The sequence below is a fragment of the Tamandua tetradactyla genome, chromosome 9 (genome assembly GCF_023851605.1).
Source record: "Tamandua tetradactyla isolate mTamTet1 chromosome 9, mTamTet1.pri, whole genome shotgun sequence".
NCBI lineage: Eukaryota > Metazoa > Chordata > Mammalia > Pilosa > Myrmecophagidae > Tamandua > Tamandua tetradactyla.
In genome coordinates this window covers 92042790-92061902 of record NC_135335.1, presented here as the reverse complement: position 1 = coordinate 92061902, position 19113 = coordinate 92042790, and the positions used below count along the sequence as shown (strand labels likewise).

The 19113-nt window shown below is 39.0% G+C and overlaps 1 protein-coding gene across 1 annotated transcript in view; it reads right to left on the bottom strand.

The window, feature by feature from the left end:
- The window catches only part of FBXO4 (F-box protein 4), a 38330-nt gene that overhangs the window by 15064 nt on the left and 4153 nt on the right, over positions 1 to 19113 (bottom strand). The window lies entirely within an intron of this gene.

The window sequence follows — 19113 nt, the reverse complement described above, 5'->3', positions numbered from 1 at the left end:
TAAAGATGTCTTTCAAAGAAAGTGGCAACTTACTTTCTAATCTTTCATTTAGATTTAGATGATCTCATGGAACACTTGATCTAACACTTGTTTCAATGGCTAAAACTTCCTGCATGGAACACTGGTTCTCATCTTAGGGAGATTTATATATTCCCAGGGAATATTTACCAATGTCTAGAAAGCTTTTTAGTTTTTATATCAGGGAAGGGGGTGGGTACTACTAGTATCTACTAGATAGAGGCCAGGGATGCTGCAAAAACATCCTATAATGCACATGAAAGCCTCCTCCAACAAAGCATTATCCAGACCAAAATATGAATGCCAAGACTGAGAAACCCTCCACTAAATATAAACTGTACAGATAGTTAGCATAAGAATCCCTACAAAAAATAAAATTATTAAGACCATCAATATAACCAAGTTTATTAGGTATTCCTACTAATGGCTTAAAATTTCAAAGTTCAGAGATTGTTAAATATACAGGGAGACTCTACTGTTCCTTATGGATAACCTAACAAACCAAGAATCATGTGAAAGAAACACTTTAGTTTCTTTCAATAGCTATAACTCTTTAAACTAGCAATGTCCGTATTTTATCAAAAGTTAAAAGGAAGTTACTCAAATCAAACTAGAACCAAAATTATCTTTGGTTTTTTGGAGACAGAAAAAGGGTAGAGAATGGGTTGATGATACTTAAGGTACACGAATTTTAATAAAGCCAACTGTAACTGTTTGGAAATGGATAGAGGTAATGGTAGCACAATACTGCAGGTATAATTAATGGTGCTAAATGAGAATATGGTTGAAAGGGGAAGTCTGGGGTTATGTGTATGTCATAAAAAGGAAACCTAAAAGATAAAACATGAGACTGCAACCTAGCAAAAACTGCAGTGGATGATGACTGGGGTTAATTGTTCAAATATAAGAAACAAATATGGGTGGGCCACGGTGGCTCAGCAGGCAAGAATGCTTGCCTGCCATGCCAGAGGACCTGGGTTCGATTCCCGGTGCCTGCCCATGTAAAACAATAAAAAAAATAAAAAAAATACGAGAAAGTTTTTATGTGAAGTAGAGCAAATATGTCACTATTACAAGGTGTTAATAATAAGGTAGCATATGGGAAAAATACAATCAATGTGAACTAAGGACTATAATTAACAGTAATATTGTAATATTCTTTCATCAACTCTAACAAATGTACTATACAAAGCAAAGCATCAATAATAGGGAGTATAAAGGGTATGGGTTTTTTTTTTTTGTAGCAATGAAATTGTTCTCAAGTTGATTGTGGTGGTAAATGTACAACTTTGTGATTGTATCAAGAGCCACTGATGGCTCACTTTGGATGGGTTGTATGGTGTATGGATAACTTTAAAAATAATAATAAATAGAACTTCTGGGAAGATGGCGGAGTAGGCTGGGCTGACTTCACCCAAGCACTGTGAAACAACAAGAATAGGGTCAAAAATAAATAAATAAACAACAGACTCTGTAGGTGAAGCAGAGACTGGGATGGAAAGAGGGCGTGAGTGTCTTTGGGACAGACGGGGGGGGGTGGTGTGGGGGGGGCATAGGTCCCAAGTGAGCAGTGAATTCCTGTGCTCTGGCCAGCTCATTCAGCAGGTTTGTGAGGCCTTTCCTCATGGCACCTTAGCAAGGAGTTCCTGCAGGGAGCCTAGAGGATGGTGGACTTGCTTCCTGGTGGATGGGAACCACTAGTTCAGTACATGGTACCTGCTCCCCACCCCTGAGGAAGGCAGACATGGGAGCATGGTTTGGGCAAAGACCAGGGGGTCTACTCCCAGGAGGAGGGGAGATGTAGAACAGAGCAGCAGGGTTTTTTTTTTTTTTTTTCTCTCTGGTGCATTGGCTGGGATTTTAACCCAGATCTCCCAAAAGACAAGTCAGCTTTCTACTGTGGAACCACCTATGCACCTTTTTCTGCCTAGTTTTGAACAGACCCTCAAGTACTATATTTTCCTTTTTATTTTTTTCTTCTTTTCTTTCTTTGGTGTGGACCAGGATTCAAACCTGGGTTTCCCGTGTCACAGAACCAAAGTGTTCTGGTGCTGAACCACACATGCATCTTTACTGCTTGGCTTGTAATAGATCCCCAAGTAGAACTGCACCCCTATATGAGATCCCAGCCTTGGTTTGGTGGGAAGTCACTGACAAACCAAGTGCAAAAGGGGAGTGTTTTAGTTTGCTAGCTGCTGGAATGCAACACACCAGAAACAGATTGGCTTTTAATAAAAGGAGATTTATTTTATTAGTTCTTCAGAGGAAAGGCAGCTAACTTTCATCTGAGATTCTTTCTTATGTGGTAATGCTCAGAGTGATCTCTGCTGGCCTTCTCTCTAGGCCTCTGGGTTCCAACAACTTTCCCTGGGGTGATTTCTTTCTGCATCTCTAAAGGCCTGGGCTGAGCTGTGAGTGCTGAGATGAGGTATGCTGAGCTACTTGGGCTGTGCTATGTTGAGCTCTCTCATTTAAGCACCAGCCAATTAACTCAAACATCATTCATTGCAGCAGGCACACCTCTTAGCAGACTGCAGATGTAATGACCAACAGATGAGGTTCACGAACCATTGGCTCATGTCCACAGCAACATAACTAGGCATGTTTACCTGGTCAAGTTGACAACTGAATCTAACTACCTCATGTCCACCCCTTGTCAACTTAGCAACTACATGCATCATCTAAAACAGGTGCAAAAAATTCTCTTCTGGCTGTGGACCCGGGAATCTCAAAACAAGTTACCTAATGCCAATATGCAAAGGAGGGCAGTCACAGGATCCCTAGGGAGAAACTGGAAGGAAAACCTGCAGGCAAACACCATTGGATTTCAAAGTCTGAAAGTCATTTATCCTTCGGTTTTAGAAAGTGGCAGCCCCACCCTTTCCAAGGGCCTCTGCAGTGGCCTCTTTCCAAACCAATCTCGGGGAACCATGAGGAGACCACCTTTTTCTCGGCTCCACTCTCTTCAAGCATCAGGGCCACCCCTAGGCTCTCTGCCATTTCCAGGGCACATGCTCAACCCCTCCATGTGGTGGCAGCCAGGCTCTCCCCAGTCTGCTAAAGAGCATGCAGTACCTTCTCCAAGGCCTGAGGCTGCACGATTCTTCCACTGCGATGAGGTGTGAGACTCATCCTCACCATTCAGTGTAAACTCACCCTCTCCATGTATATGGGTGGGTCCACTCTCCTGGCCAAGGTTTCTTGGCTTCAGACCCAAGCTTCCATGGTTCTCTCACTCTGCAAACTCCAATTTTTCCCTTTTGGGTTCACCTCTGTCCAGGTTGGCACTGGTTCCATTTACACCAACAGTCTCTTCAAGCACTCCAGGACTTCTCCATCATTCTTTTCACAGTTCCTCCAAAATCTTTCCTTTAGCTATCCAAAAAACCATTCCAACATATTTGGTATTTGTAAACTGCAACAGCACCCCACTCCTGGTACCAAATCTGTTCTAGTTTGCTAGCTGACGGGATAGATTGGCTTTCAATAAAAAGGGATTTATTTCATTAGTTTTTCAGAGGAAAGGCAGCTAACTTTCATCTGAGGTTCTTTCTTACGTGGGAAGGCTCAGAGTGATGTCTGCTGGGCTTCTCTCTAGGCCTCTGGGTTCCAACAACTTTCCCTGGAGTAATTTCTTTCTGCATCTCCAAAGACCTGGGCTGAGCTGTGAGTGCTGAGATGAGGTATGCTGAGCTGCTTGGGCTGTGTTATGTTGAGCTCTCTCATTTAAGCACCAGCCAATTAACTCAAACATCATTCATTGCAGCAGGCACACCTCTTAGCAGACTGCAGATGTAATGACCAACAGATGAGGTTCACGAACCATTGGCTCATGTCCACAGCAACATAACTAGGCATGTTCACCTGGCCAAGTTGACAACTGAATCTAACTACCACAGCAACCTTCAATGTAAACCCAAGTAAATACGAAATTTATATGAGTGAAGGAAACAAACTTGCAAAATAACCTTATTAAGATAATCAAAAGTTCAGGATATAACAGAAAATCACAAAGCACATGACCATCCAGGCAGAAATGGCCTAGATAAATGTCAAATCAAAACACTGCAGGGGACACAAAATATGGAACAATTACTTAAGGATATTTACAAAGAAGTAAAGGCTATCAAGAAGACACTAGACGCTTAAAAAGCAAAGATCAAATAGGAAAATAGCAGATCTCAAAGAGATGAAAGATACTGTAGACCAAATTAAAAATACACGAAAGACACACAATAGCAGATGTGAAGAAGTAGAAGAAAAAATAAGCAAACTAGAAGACAGAACAACTGAACTTGAGAGCACAAAAGAACAAATAGCAAGAAAGATGGAAAAAATGGAAGTGGATCTCAGGGAAATGACAACAACAAAAGGCACACGAATACAAGAATCATTGGTGTTCCAAAATGAGAAAAGAAAAGGGTTGGAAAGGTTAGTAGAAGAGCTAATCAGAGAAAGCTTCCCAACCCTTTTAAAAGATATAAACATGCAATTCAAACAGGCTGAATGAACCCCAAACAGAATAAATCCAGCTAGGCCTACCCTAAGACACATAGTAATCAGACTGACAAATGTTGAAGAGAAGCAGAAAGTCCTGAAAGCTCCATGAGAAAAATGATCTACTACATACAAGGGATATCACTTAAGTATGAGTTCAGACTACTCAATAGGAGGCAAGAAGGCAGTGCTATTATATATTTACAATCCTGAATGAGAAAGGCTTCCAGACACGAATTATTTATCCAGCCAAATTACCCTTTAAGGTACAGGGAGAGATTAAAATCTTCAAAGACAAACAGAGAATAAGAGATCTAGTCAACAAGAGGTATGCCCTACAAGAAATATCAAAAGGAGTTCTGTCAGTTGAAAAAAAACAGACAGGAGAGGAAGGTCTGAAGGAGGGCACAGAATTAGAGTACAAGTAATTCAAAGGATAAAAAGAGAAAAAAGGAAAAGAATATACAGATATGACGAAAAATAAAGGATAAAATAGTAGATTCAAGAACTGCTTTTACAGTAAAAATTTTGAAGGATACTGGACTAAACTCACCAATTAAAAGATACAGATTGGCAGAATGGATAAGACATGATCCATCTAAGTACTGTTTAGAAGAGACACACCTTAGACCCAAGAATACAAATAAACTGAAAGTGAAAGGACGGAAGATGTTCCACGCAAGCTGTAACCAGAAGAAAGGTGGAGTAGCTACACTAACATCAGATAAAAGGTTTTAAATGTGAAGACGCCAATAGAGACAAAGAAGAACACTACATTTTAATAAGAGGGACAGTTCCCCAAGAAGAAACAGCAAACATAAATATTAATGTTCTCAATCAAGGAGCTCCAAACTACATTAGCAAACACTGGCAAAACTGAAGAGAGCTATACATGCTTCAACATTAACAGTGGGAGACATCAATATATCACTCTACTCCATAGACAGTACAACCAGACATAGGATCACTAAGGGAACAGAAAACTTAATGTGATAAATGAATTAGACCTAATAGACATATATAGATTGTTACACCACAAAACACCAGGATAAACATTTTTCTCCAGTGCTCATGGATTGTTTTCCAAGATAGATAATATGCTGGGACACAAAACTGTCTTTATAAGTTTAATATGACTGAAATTATCCAAAGCACTTTATGACCAAAATGGAATGAACCTGGAAATTTACTAACCACTAAAGAAATAGAATTTTCACAAATATATGGAGATTAAACAACATACTCTTAAATAATCAGTGAGTCAAAGAAGAAATGACTAGAAAAATAATTAAAAATCTGGAGATGAATGAAAATGAGAATATAATATATAAGAACTATGGTAAGTGTCAAAGGCAGTGCTAAGAGAGAAATATATTGCCCTAAATGCCTACATTAAAAAAAGAAGAATGGGGCGGGCCGCGGTGGCTCAGCGGGCAAAGTGCTTGCCTGCTATGCCGGAGGACCTCGGTTCGATTCCCGGCCCCAGCCCATGTAACAAAAACGGAGAAACAGAATACAATAAAACAAGAAAATGTTTAAAGATGTTTCCCTTTCTTCCTTCCTTCCTTCTATCCTTCCTTCCTTCTCTCTGTCTTTCCTTTAAAAAAAAAAAAAAAAAAAAAAAAAAGAAGAATGAGAAAATAATCAAACAAAAAATAAAAATAAAAAAGAATGAGAAAAAAATCAAGGACTTAACTGTTTATCTGAAAAAAATAGAGAATTCCAATTCTTCCCAAAGTAAACAGAAGAAGAAAAATAACAAAGATTAAAGCAGAAATAAACAAACTGGAGAATAAAATAACAACAGAAAGTATCAACGGCAAAAAAGTTGATTCTTTAAGGAAATCAATAAAATTGATGGACCCCTGGCTAGTCTGACAAAGAAAAAAAGAGAAAGGATGCAGATAAACAAAATCAGGAATAAAGGGAGTCATTACCATGGGTCCTGAACAAATATAAAAAAATCATAGGAGACTACTATGAACAACTATAAGCCACAAACTAGAAAATTTAGATGAAATGGACAAATTCCTAGAAATATACAAACAATCTACACTGACTTGGAAGAAACAGGATATCTCCACAAACCAACTACCAGTAAAGAAATTCAATCAGTCACCAAAAAACTTCCTACAAAGAAAAGTCCAGGACCAGATGGCTTCACAGGGAATTTTATCAAACATTCCAAAAAGAAATAACACCAATCCTGCTCAAACTTTTTCAAATAATTGAGGAAAAAGAAACACTACCTAACTAATTTTAAGAAGCTAAGATCACTATAATATCAAAACCAGATAAAGATGCTACAAGAACAGAAGACTAAAGACCAATCTTCCTAATGAAGACAGATGCAAAAATTCTAGGAGGAAGGTGCGCAGGCCCCGAGAAGGGTGGTGGCAGCGGCGGTGGCGAGCGGAGCGGCTGCCGGGGGCCATGTGGACCGGCAGCCGCCGGCCGCAACTACTAGGTGAACTGAAACAGTGCAGAACAGCTCCCGGGGCCACATCAGGGAACGGACACACAGCATACTCCAGTCTGGACTGGCTAGTCTGACTGCGAGACTCGGCTGCGGTGAGATCCCCGAGCGGCGCGCGATTTCCCGAGCAGCGGCAGCTGTGGCGGCCGGAGCTTCTCCCTCCCTCCTTCCCGGGCCAGCTGAGAGTCTCAGAGAGGCAAGTTTCACAAGCCGAGGTGGCTGGCGCCCCTCTTTTGCGGGCTTCCTGGTCCGGCTGCGAGTCTCGGATCAGAGGGCTACCCAAGCCGCGGTGACCCTTCCCCTCGGGCGGCTTCCTGGTCCGGTGGGGAATTCCACAGGCCGCGGCGGCCAGTGACCGATGCCCCTCCCCGCGGGCGACTTCCTGGTCCAGTGGTGAATTCCCCGGGCCCGCTGCGGCCGGCGACCAGCCACAGGGTCCCCTCAAGCCGCGGCGGCTGACGCCCACACCACGCGCGGCCCCCCGAACCAACGGAGAGAATTGGATCGGAAATCCCCAGGCCACGGAGATCGGTGACCGGGGGAATCCCTTCCAAACACGTGAGACAAACATGTGCCACGAGCGCCACCTACTGGGCAGGATAAGAAAAACAGAACCCAGAGATTTCACAGAAAAATCTTTCAACCTTGTTGGGTTTGACACCCAGGGAAATCTGACTAAATGTCCAGACGCCAGCAGCAGAAGATAACGGTCCACGCTCAGAAGATTGAGAATATGGCCCAGTCAAAGGAACAAACCAATAGTTCAAATGAGATACAAGAGCTGAGACAACTAATGCTGAATATACGAACAGAAATGGAAAACATCTTCAAAAATGAAATCGATAAATTGAGGGAGGACATGAAAAATACATGGGCTGAACATAAAGAAGAAATAGAAAAACTGAAAAACAAATCACAGAACTTATGGAAGTGAAGGATAAAGTAGAAAAGATGGAAAAAACAATGGATACCTACAATGATAGATTTAAAGAGACAGAAGATAGAATAAGTGATTTGGAGGATGGAACATCTGAATTCCAAAAAGAAACAGAAACTATCGGGAAAAGAATGGAAAAATTTGAACAGGGGATCAGGGAACTCAAGGACAATATGAACCGCACAAATATACGTGTTGTGGGTGTCCCAGAAGGAGAAGAGAAGGGAAAAGGAGGAGAAAAACTAATGGAAGAAATTTTCACTGAAAATTTCCCAACTCTTATGAAAGACCTAAAATTACAGATCCAAGAAGTGCAGCGCACCCCAAAGAGAATAGACCCAAATAGATGTTCTCCAAGACACTTACTAGTTAGAATGTCAGAGGTCAAAGAGAAAGAGAGGATCTTGAAAGCAGCAAGAGAAAAACAATCCATCATATACAAGGGAAACCCAATAAGACTATCTGCAGATTTCTCAGCAGAAACCATGGAAGCTAGAAGACAGTGGGATAATATATTTAAATTACTAAAAGAGAAAAACTGCCAACCAAGACTCCTATATTCAGCAAAATTGTCCTTCAAAAATGAAGGAGAAATTAAAACATTCTCAGACAAAAAGTCACTGAGAGAATTTGTGACCAAGAGACCAGCTCTGCAAGAAATACTAAAGGGAGTACTAGAGTCAGATACGAAAAGACAGAAGAGAGAGGTATGGAGAAGAGTGTAGAAAGAAGGAAAATCAGATATGATATATATAATACAAAAGGCAAAATGTTAGAGGAAAATATTATCCAAACAGTAATAACACTAAATGTTAATGGACTGAATTCCCCAATCAAAAGACATAGATTGGCAGAATGGATTAAAAAACAGGATCCTTCTATATGCTGTCTACAGGAAACACATCTTAGACCCAAAGATAAACATAGGTTGAAAATGAGAGGTTGGGAAAAGATATTTCATGCAAATAACAACCAGAAAAGAGCAGGAGTGGCTATACCAATATCCAACAAATTAGACTTCAAATGTAAAACAGTTAAAAGAGACAAAGAAGGGCACTATATACTAATAAAAGGAACAATTAAACAAAAAGACATAACAATCATAAATATTTACGCACCGAACCAGAATGCCCCAAAATACGTGAGGAATACACTGCAAACACTGAAAAGGGAAATAGACTCATATACCATAATAGTTGGAGACTTCAATTCACCACTCTCATCAATGGACAGAACATCTAGACAGAGGATCAATAAAGAAACAGAGAATCTGAATATTACTATAAATGAGCTAGACTTAACAGACATTAATAGGACATTACATCCCACAACAGCAGGATACACCTTTTTCTCAAGTGCTCATGGATCATTCTCAAAGATAGACCATATGCTGGGTCACAAAGCAAGTCTTAACAAATTTAAAAAGATTGAAATCATACACAACACTTTCTTGGATCATAAAGGAATGAAGTTGGAAATCAATAATAGGCGGAGTGCCAGAAAATTCACAAACATGTGGAGGTTCAACAACACACTCCTAAACAACGAGTGGGTCAAAGAAGAAATTGCTAGAGAAATTGCCTATGAAATGAAAATGAAAACACAACATATCAAAACTTATTGGACGCAGCAAAGGCAGTGCTAAGAGGGAAATTTATTGCCCTAAATGCCTATATCAGAAAAGAAAAGGCAAAAATGCAGGAATTAACTGTCCACTTGGAAGAACTGGAGAAAGAACAGCAAACTAATCCCAAAGCAAGCAAAAGGAAAGAAATAACAAAGATTAGAGCAGAAATAAATGAAATTGAAAACATGAAAACAATAGAGAAAATCAATAAGGCCAGAAGTTGGTTCTATGAGAAAATTAATAAGATTGATGGGCCCTTAGCAAGATTGACAAAAAGAAGAAGAGAGAGGATGCAAATAAATAAGATCAGAAATGGAAGAGGAGACATAACTACTGACCTCACAGAAACAAAGGAGGTAATAACAGGATACTATGAACAACTTTACGCTAATAAATACAACAATTTAGAGGAAATGGACGGGTTCCTGGAAAGACATGAACAACCAACTTTGACTCAAGAAGACATAGATGACCTCAACAAACCAATCACAAGTAAAGAAATTGAATTAGTCATTCAAAAGCTTCCTAAAAAGAAAAGTCCAGGACTAGACGGCTTCACATCTGAATTCTATCAAACATTCCAGAAAGAATTAGTACCAACTCTCCTCAAACTCTTCAAAAAAATCGAAGCGGAGGGAAAACTACCTAATTCATTCTATGAAGCCAACATCACCCTCATACCAAAACCAGGCAAAGATATTACAAAAAAAGAAAACTACAGGCCAATCTCTCTAATGAATATAGATGCAAAAATCCTCAATAAAATTCTAGCAAATCGTATCCAACAACACATTAAAAGAATTATACATCATGACCAAGTAGGATTCATCCCCGGTATGCAAGGATGGTTCAACATAAGAAAATCAATTAATGTAATACACCATATCAACAAATCAAAGCAGAAAAATCACATGATCATCTCAATTGATGCAGAGAAGGCATTTGACAAGATTCAACATCCTTTCCTGTTGAAAACACTTCAAAGGATAGGAATACAAGGGAACTTCCTTAAAATGATACAGGGAATATATGAAAAACCCACAGCTAACATCATCCTCAATGGGGAAAAATTGAAAACTTTCCCCCTAAGATCAGGAACAAGACAAGGATGTCCACTATCACCACTATTATTCAACATTGTGTTGGAGGTTCTAGCCAGAGCAATTAGACAAGAAAAAGAAATACAAGGCATCAAAATTGGAAAGGAAGAAGTAAAACTATCACTGTTTGCAGACGATATGATACTATACATCGAAAACCCGGAAAAATCCACAACAAAACTACTAGAGCTAATAAATGAGTACAGCAAAATAGCAGGTTACAAGATCAACATTCAAAAATCTGTAGCATTTCTATAACCTAGCAATGAACAAGCGAAGGGGGAAATCAAGAAACGAATCCCATTTACAACTGCAACTAAAAGAATAAAATACCTAGGAATAAATTTAACTAAAGAGACAAAAACCTATATAAAGAAAACTACAAAAAACTGCTAAAAGAAATCACAGAAGACCTAAATAGATGGAAGGGCATACCATGTTCATGGATTGGAAGACTAAATATAGTTAAGATGTCAATCCTACCTAAATTGATTTACAGATTCAATGCAATACCAATCAAAATCCCAACAACTTATTTTTCAGAAATAGAAAAACCAATAAGCAAATTTATCTGGAAGGGCAGGGTGCCCCAAATTGCTAAAAACATTTTGAGGAAAAAAAACGAAGCTGGAGGTCTTGCACTGCCTGACTTTAAGGCATATTATGAAGCCACAGTCATCAAAACAGCATGGTATTGGCATAAAGATAGATATATCGACCAATGGAATCGAATAGAGTGCTCAGATATAGACCCTCTCAACTATGGACATTTGATCTTTGATAAGGCAGTCAAGCCAACTCACCTGGGACAGAACAGTCTCTTCAATAAATGGTGCCTAGAGAACTGGATATCCATATGCAAAAGAATGAAAGAAGACCCATATCTCACACCCTACACAAAAGTTAACTCAAAATGGATCAAAGATCTAAACATTAGGTCTAACAACATAAAACAGTTAGAGGAAAATGTAGGGAGATATCTTATGAATCTTACAATTGGAGGCAGTTTTATGGACCTTAAACCTAAAGCAAGAGCACTGAAGAAGGAAATAAATAAATGGGAGCTCCTCAAAATTAAACACTTTTGTGCATCAAAGAACTTCATCAAGAAAGTAGAAAGACAGCCTACACAATGGGAAACAATATTTGGAAATGACATATCAGATAAAGGTCTAGTATCCACAATTTATAAAGAGATTGTTCAACCCAACAACAAAAAGACAGCCAACCCAATTACAAAATGGGAAAAAGACTTGAATAGACACCTCTCAGAGGAGGAAATACAAATGGCCAAAAGGCACATGAAGAGATGCTCAATGTCCCTGGCCATTAGAGAAATGCAAATCAAAACCACAATGAGATATCATCTCACACCCACCAGAATGGCCATCATGAGCAAAACAGAAAATGACAAGTGCTGGAGAGGATGCGGTGAAAGAGGCACACTTATCCACTGTTGGTGGGAATGTCAAATGGTGCAACCACTGTGGAAGGCAGTTTGGCGGTTCCTCAAAAAGCTGAATATAGAATTGCCATACGACCCAGCAATACCATTGCTGGGTATCTACTCAAAGGAATTAAGGGCAAAAACTCAAACGGACATTTGCACACCAATGTTTTTAACAGCACTATTTACAATTGCAAAGAGATGGAAACAGCCAAAATGTCCATCAACAGACGAGTGGCTAAACAAACTGTGGTATATACATACGATGGAATATTATGCAGCTTTAAGACAGGATAAAATTATGAAGCATGTAATAACATGGATGGACCTAGAGAACATTATGCTGAGTGAGTCTAGCCAAAAACTAAAAGACAAATACTGTATGGTCCCAATGATGTGAATCGACATTCGAGAATAAACTTAGAATATGTCATTGGTAACAGAGTTCAGCAGGAGTTAGAAGCAGGGTAAGATAATGGGTAATCGGAGCTGATGGCATACAGACTGTGCAACAGGACTAGATACAAAAACTCAAAAATGGACAGCACAATAATACCTAATTGTAAAGTAATCATGTTAAGACACTGAATGAAGCTGCATCCGAGCTATAGGTTTTTGTTTTGTTTTGTTTTGTTTTGTTCTTACTATTATTACTTTTATTTTTTTCTCTATATTAACATTCTATATCTTTTTCAGTTGTGTTGCTAGTTCTTCTAAACCGATGCAAATGTACTAAGAAACGATGATCATGTATCTATGTGATGATGTTAAGAATTACTGATTGCGTATGTAGAATGGTATGATTTCTAAATGTTGGGTTAATTTCTTTTTTTCCGTTAATTAATAAAAAAAAAATTCTCAACAGAATAATAGCAAATTAAATCCAATGACACATTAAAAGAATTATATACTAGGACCAAGTGGGGTTTACATCAGGAATGCAGGGGTGGTTCAACATAAGAAAATTAATCAATGTAGTATAGCACATTAACAAATCAAAAGAAATTTCTCAATTGAGGCTAAGAAAGTACTCAAAAAATTCAGCATCATTTTCTGATAAAGACACTTCAAAAGGTAGGAACTGAAGGAACCTTCCTCAATCTCATAAAGGGCATATATGAAAAAACCACAGCCAGCATCATACTTAATGGTGAGAGACCGAAAGCATTGCTCTAGGATAAGGAAAGAAACAAGGCTGCCTACAGTCACCACTACTATTCAACACTGTGCTAGAAATCCTAGGTAGAGCAATTAGGCAGGTTAAAGAAATAAAAGGCATCCAAAGTGGAAATAAAGAAGTAAAACTTTCATTATTTGCAAACGACATGATCCTATACTTGGAAAACTCTGAGAAATCCACGACAAAGCTACTTGAGCCAATAAACATTCAGCAAAGTGGAAGGATACAAGATTAATTTACAAAAATCACTGATGTTTCTATACACAGGTAATGCCTTAACTGAGGAGACATAAATTATCCATTCAAAATAGAAACCAAAAGAATCAAGTACTTAGGAATAAGCTTAACCAAGGATGTCAAGGACTTACGCAAAGAAAAAATACTGCTAAAAGAAATCAAAGACCTAAATAGATGGAAAGACATTCCATGCTAATAGGTAGGAAAGCTGAATGCCATTAAAATGTCAATTATACTCAAACTGATTTAGAGATTAAGTATAATACCAATAAAAATTCCAACAACCTACTTTGAAGACTTGGAAAACTACTTATCAAATTTATTTGGAAGGGAATAGCACTTCAAATAGCTTAAAGAGATCCTAAAAAAGAAGAACAAAGTGGGAGTACTATTACTTTCTGACTTTAAAGCTTACTATAAAGCCACAGTGCTCAAGCATGGTACAGGCACAAAGACAGAAGTATGGACCAATGGAATTGAATTGAGAGTAGAGAGACAGACCACAAAATCTATAGTCAAATAATCTTCTATAAGACCCCCAAATCCACTGGGGATTTACTGGGACAGAAAAGTCTTTCAGTAAATAGGCATAGGAGAACTTGATATCAATAGTCAAATGAATGGAAAAGGATGCCTACCTTACATCCAATACAAAAATTAATTTGAAATGGATTAAAGACTTAAATAGAAAGAGCCAGTACCATAAAACTATTTGAAGAAAATAAAGGAAAACATCTTCAAGACATGGTAATAGGAGATAGCTTCTTAAACTTTACACCCAAAACATAATCAATGAAAGAGAAAATTGATAAATGGGTATGTCTCAAAATCAAAAGCTCCTGTGCCTCAAAGGTCCTTGTCATAAAGGTGAGAGGCAATCAACTCAATGGGAGAAAATACTTGGAAACCACATACTGGATAAAGGTTTGTTATCCTGTGGACATAAAGAAATTGTACAACTCAACAACAACAGAAAAAAAACCCAATTACAAAATGGGCAAAGGATATGAATAAACATTTTTGTGAAGAGCAATTACAAATGGTTAAAAAGCACATAAAGAGATATAAGGGAAATGCAAATCATGACTACAACGACACATCACACTTATAAGAACAGAAAACTACAGATTTTGGAGAAAATGGAGAAATTGGAACATACACACTGCTGGTGGATAGGTATAATGGTAATGCTATGGAAGACAGTTTGGCGGTTCCTTAGATAATTAAGTACCATGTTGCCCTATGACCCAGCATTACCAATGCTTGGTATATACCCAGAACTGAAAGCAGTGACACAAACAGACGTTTGCACACCAATGTTCAGAACAGCACATTTCACAACTGTCAAAGGATGGAAACAATCCAAGTATCCATAAACAGATGAGTGGATAAACAAAATGTGGTATATACATATAATGAATTATGCAGCAGTAAGATGAAATGAGATCCTGAAGCATAAGACAAAATGGATGAAATCTGAGGATCTAACGCTGAGTGAAATAAGCCCAGATACAAAAGGATATATACTGTAAGATTTTGCTATTATGATTCTAACAAAGGTAATCCCAAAGGTTTTACACTGTGGGATATGGGGGACCTACAGGCACACAGAAGTTAGAGATGGTGGAAAGGTTACCCAATGAAGTGGAACTTATATGTAAGGAATGGATAGAAGTTATGGTACCTAATTAGTGTAAGACTATCATAATGAAGGCGAGTATGATTGAAAGAAATGTATAGTGGGCCATGCATCCCACTGATTAACTCAACAATTATAAATAAGTTCTCTCATGAAATCCTTCAAAGGTGTGATCTTGAGCAAAGAGTCAATAATAGAGAGTTATAAGGGGAAAACTAATATTGATCCTATGGCCTATAGATAACAGGAAGACAGCAATAGTACCACAGCAATAGGGGAGGTTTTGATTTGATAATTGGTGAGGCTGTGTTTATTGGTTCTTGCTCTCTTTGAACCAGTGAAAATTGTCTAAAATTGAGAGTGATGATGATTGTACAACCAAGTGAGGACATTGTAAGACACTGTTTATTCTGGACACTATCCATGATGTCCAATGGATGGAGAGAGACGAAGGGTACAATGACTGAGAAGCCAAAAGATATGTATATATATGTGTGTATACATATTGTGCGGCTACAAAAAGGAACAATATCATGAGGTATGAATGAACTGCATGAACTTTGGCGAAAATGTGCCCTGCAAAATAAACCAGAAACTACAGAACAAACATGCTATAGTTTCTTTCAGAAAATACTTATAAGAAAATTGGAGCCTAGATTGTAAGCTCTTATGGCAGGTATTTCAGTTTGTAAGGTGCCGGAATGCTATATACCATAAACAGAATGTTTTTTTTTTTTAAAAAAGGAAATTTATTAAAGTATAAGAATAGAGTTCTAAGACTGTGAAAATGTCCAAATTAAGGCAAGTCTATGAAAATGTCCAAATTAAGTGTTCTAGTTTGCTAGTTTACAGTTCTAAGGCCAAGAAAATGTCCCAATTACAACAAGTCTATAGAAATGTCCAATCAAAGGCATCCAGGGAAAGATACCTTGGTTCAAGGCCAATGAAGTTCAGGGTTTCTCTCTCAGCTGAGGGGCACATGGCAAACACACTCAGAATTTCTCTCTCATCTGGAAAGGCAGATGGTGAACAAGGTTGGGGTCCCTCTCTCATCTGGAAGGGCACATGGTGAATACAGCATCATCTGCTAGCTTCTTCTACTGGCTTCATGCTTCATGCCTCCCCAGGAGGCATTTTCTTTCATCTCCAAAGGTCGATGGCTGGTGGACTCTGCTTCGAGGTGCTGCAGCATTCTCTGCTCTCTCCAAATCTCTTTCATTCTCTAATTTGTTTCCTCTTTTATAGGACTCCAGAAACTTATCAAGACCCACCCAAATGGGTGGAGACATGTCATCACCTAATCCAGCTTAACAACCACTCTTGATTAAATCACATCCCCAGGGGGATGATCTGATTACAGTTTCAAACATACAGTATTGACTAGGGATTATTCTGCCTTTATGAAATGGGATTTAAACTAAAACATGGCTTTTCCAGGGGACATACATCCTTTCAAACCAGCACACTAAGGCATCCACAGAAAGATATCTTGGTTCAAGAAGGCCAATGACATTCAGGGTTTCTCTCTCAGCTGTAAAGGCACATGGCAATGTCTGCTAGCTTTCTCTCCAGGCTTCTTCAACTGCTTCTCCAGGGCACATTTTCTTTCTGTATCTCCAACCATCTTTGGATGTGTGGGCTCTGCTGGCTCTCTAGCTTTTTTCAAGATGGTTCCCTCTTAAAGGACTTCAGTAAGCAATTCCACCTTGAACAGGTGGAGAGACATCTCCATGGAAATCATTTAATCAAAAGTTACCACCCACAACTGGGTGCATCACATCTCTATGGAAGGAATAAAAAAGATCCCATTCAGCAAAACTGAATGAGGATTAAAGAACGTGGCTTTTCTGGGGTACACAACAGATTCAAACTGGCACATTTTATCCTTTGGAGCCCCAAAAGACATGTTCTTTCTAAATGCAAAATACAATCATTCCATCACAGTATCACAAAGCCTTAAACCATTTTAGTAACAATACAAAATCAGACACAGTACAAAATCTCATCAAAATCAGCTACAGGCATGATGTCCTAAGGTAAAATTTTCCTCTGATTCTGGACCTGTAAAACTCAGAACAAGTTATATGCTGCCAATATACAAAGCAGGGACAGATATAGAAATATTCCCATTTCTATAAGGAGAAATTGGAAGAAATATAGAGGTCACTGGGCCCAAACACTTATGAAAATGTGCAGGGCAAAGTCCATTAGATTTCAAAGTCTGAAAGTCATTTATCCCCAGGGTTTAGAAAGCAGCAGACCCATCCTTTCCAAGGGCCTATACAGTGGCCTGGCTGTCTCCAAATGCTGGGATGAAAATTGTAATCCTGAAGGACATTGGAGAGACCATCTTTTCCTTGGCTCCATCCTCTCCATGCATTGGGGCTGCACCGAGGCTCTCCACCATCTCTGGGGCACATGCTCAACTCCCTCAGAACTATGTGATGGCAGCAAGGCTCTCCCCAATTCCCAAGAAATGTACTCCACCCTCTCCAGGGCTTGAGGCATTGAAACTCCTGCCCCCTGTCTTCCGGGAAAATTCAACCTCTCCAGGTGCATGGGTGGGTCTACTCTCCTGGCCTGAGGTTTCCTGGCTTCAGACCTTAGCTTCCATTGTTCTACCTGTAAAGTTATTTTTCCTTCAATGTGTCCCTTTTCTGTCCCTTTTATCAGACTGGTAGTGGTTCTGTTTATAGAGATCCCACAACACTTTTGTTGGCTTTCTATGCAGTATGCTGGGATCATGCCCATCAAACAAAAGGACTTTCCACATATCCTTTCTGGATAACTTCATTTTAAATCCTTGCTTGTCCTGTAATGGCTGACCACTCCCATGTTTGGTTAAGTCCTCACGTAGATTATCATCCTCTGGGGCCTTCCTTTCTGGAAGCCAAGAATTTTCCAGACCATCAGTTTCTGGTTCCTCTATACCCAAGAGTTCAGTTTTCAGCTTATCTCTTTCCTGTCGCATTTCACTATAAACTGCAAGGAGAAAGCAGGCCACACTTTCCACATTTAATTTGAAAATCCTTCTGCTAAATATCCAGGTTTATGACTTAAAATCTGCCTTCCATTCAAAACTAGTAATCAATTTTGCCAGATTATCTGCCATTTTAAAACAAGAGTCACTTTCTTTCCAGTCTGCAATAACATGTGCATCATTTGTCTAAGGCCTTATCAAAGGTATCTTTAGAATCAACATTTCTATCAAGAGTCTCTTCAAAGTGTTCTAGGCCTTCTCTATCAAGATCTTTTCAACTCTCCCAGAATCTTTCCCTTATCCTTTTGAAAAATGATTCCAACATGTGTGGTATTTGCAAACCACAGCATCCCACTTCTCTGGTACCAATACCTGTTTTAATTTGTAAGCTGCAAGAATGCAATATTCCAGAAATGGAACGGCTTTTTTTAAAAAAGGGAATTTATTAAGTTGCAAGTTTTCAGTTCTAAGGCTGTGAAAATGTCCACATTAAAGCAAGTCTCTAAAAATGTCTAAACTAAGGCAGCCAAGGAAAAATACTTTGGCTCAAGAAGGCTGATGACATTTGCAGTTTCTCTCTCAACTGTAAAGGCACATGGCAATGTCTACTAGCTTTCATCAACTGCTTCTCCAGGGTGCATTTTCATTCTGTATTTCCTACTATCTCTGGCTGTGTGGGCTCTGTTGGCTCACTAGTTTCTTCCAAAGTGGTTCCCTCTTAAAGGGCTCCAGCAAGCAATCCCACCTTGAATGGGTAGAGACACATCTCCATGGAAACCATCTGATCAAAAGTTACCATTCACAATTGGGTGGGTCACATCTCCATAGAAACATAAAATGATCCCACCCAGCAATACTAAGTGAGGATTAAAGAACCTGGTTTTTCTGAGGTACACAACAGATTCAAACCAGCACATAGCCATACTTATTCCGAAGTTGTAAGTGTATTTCTAGATTCTGAGACACTGATGAGCT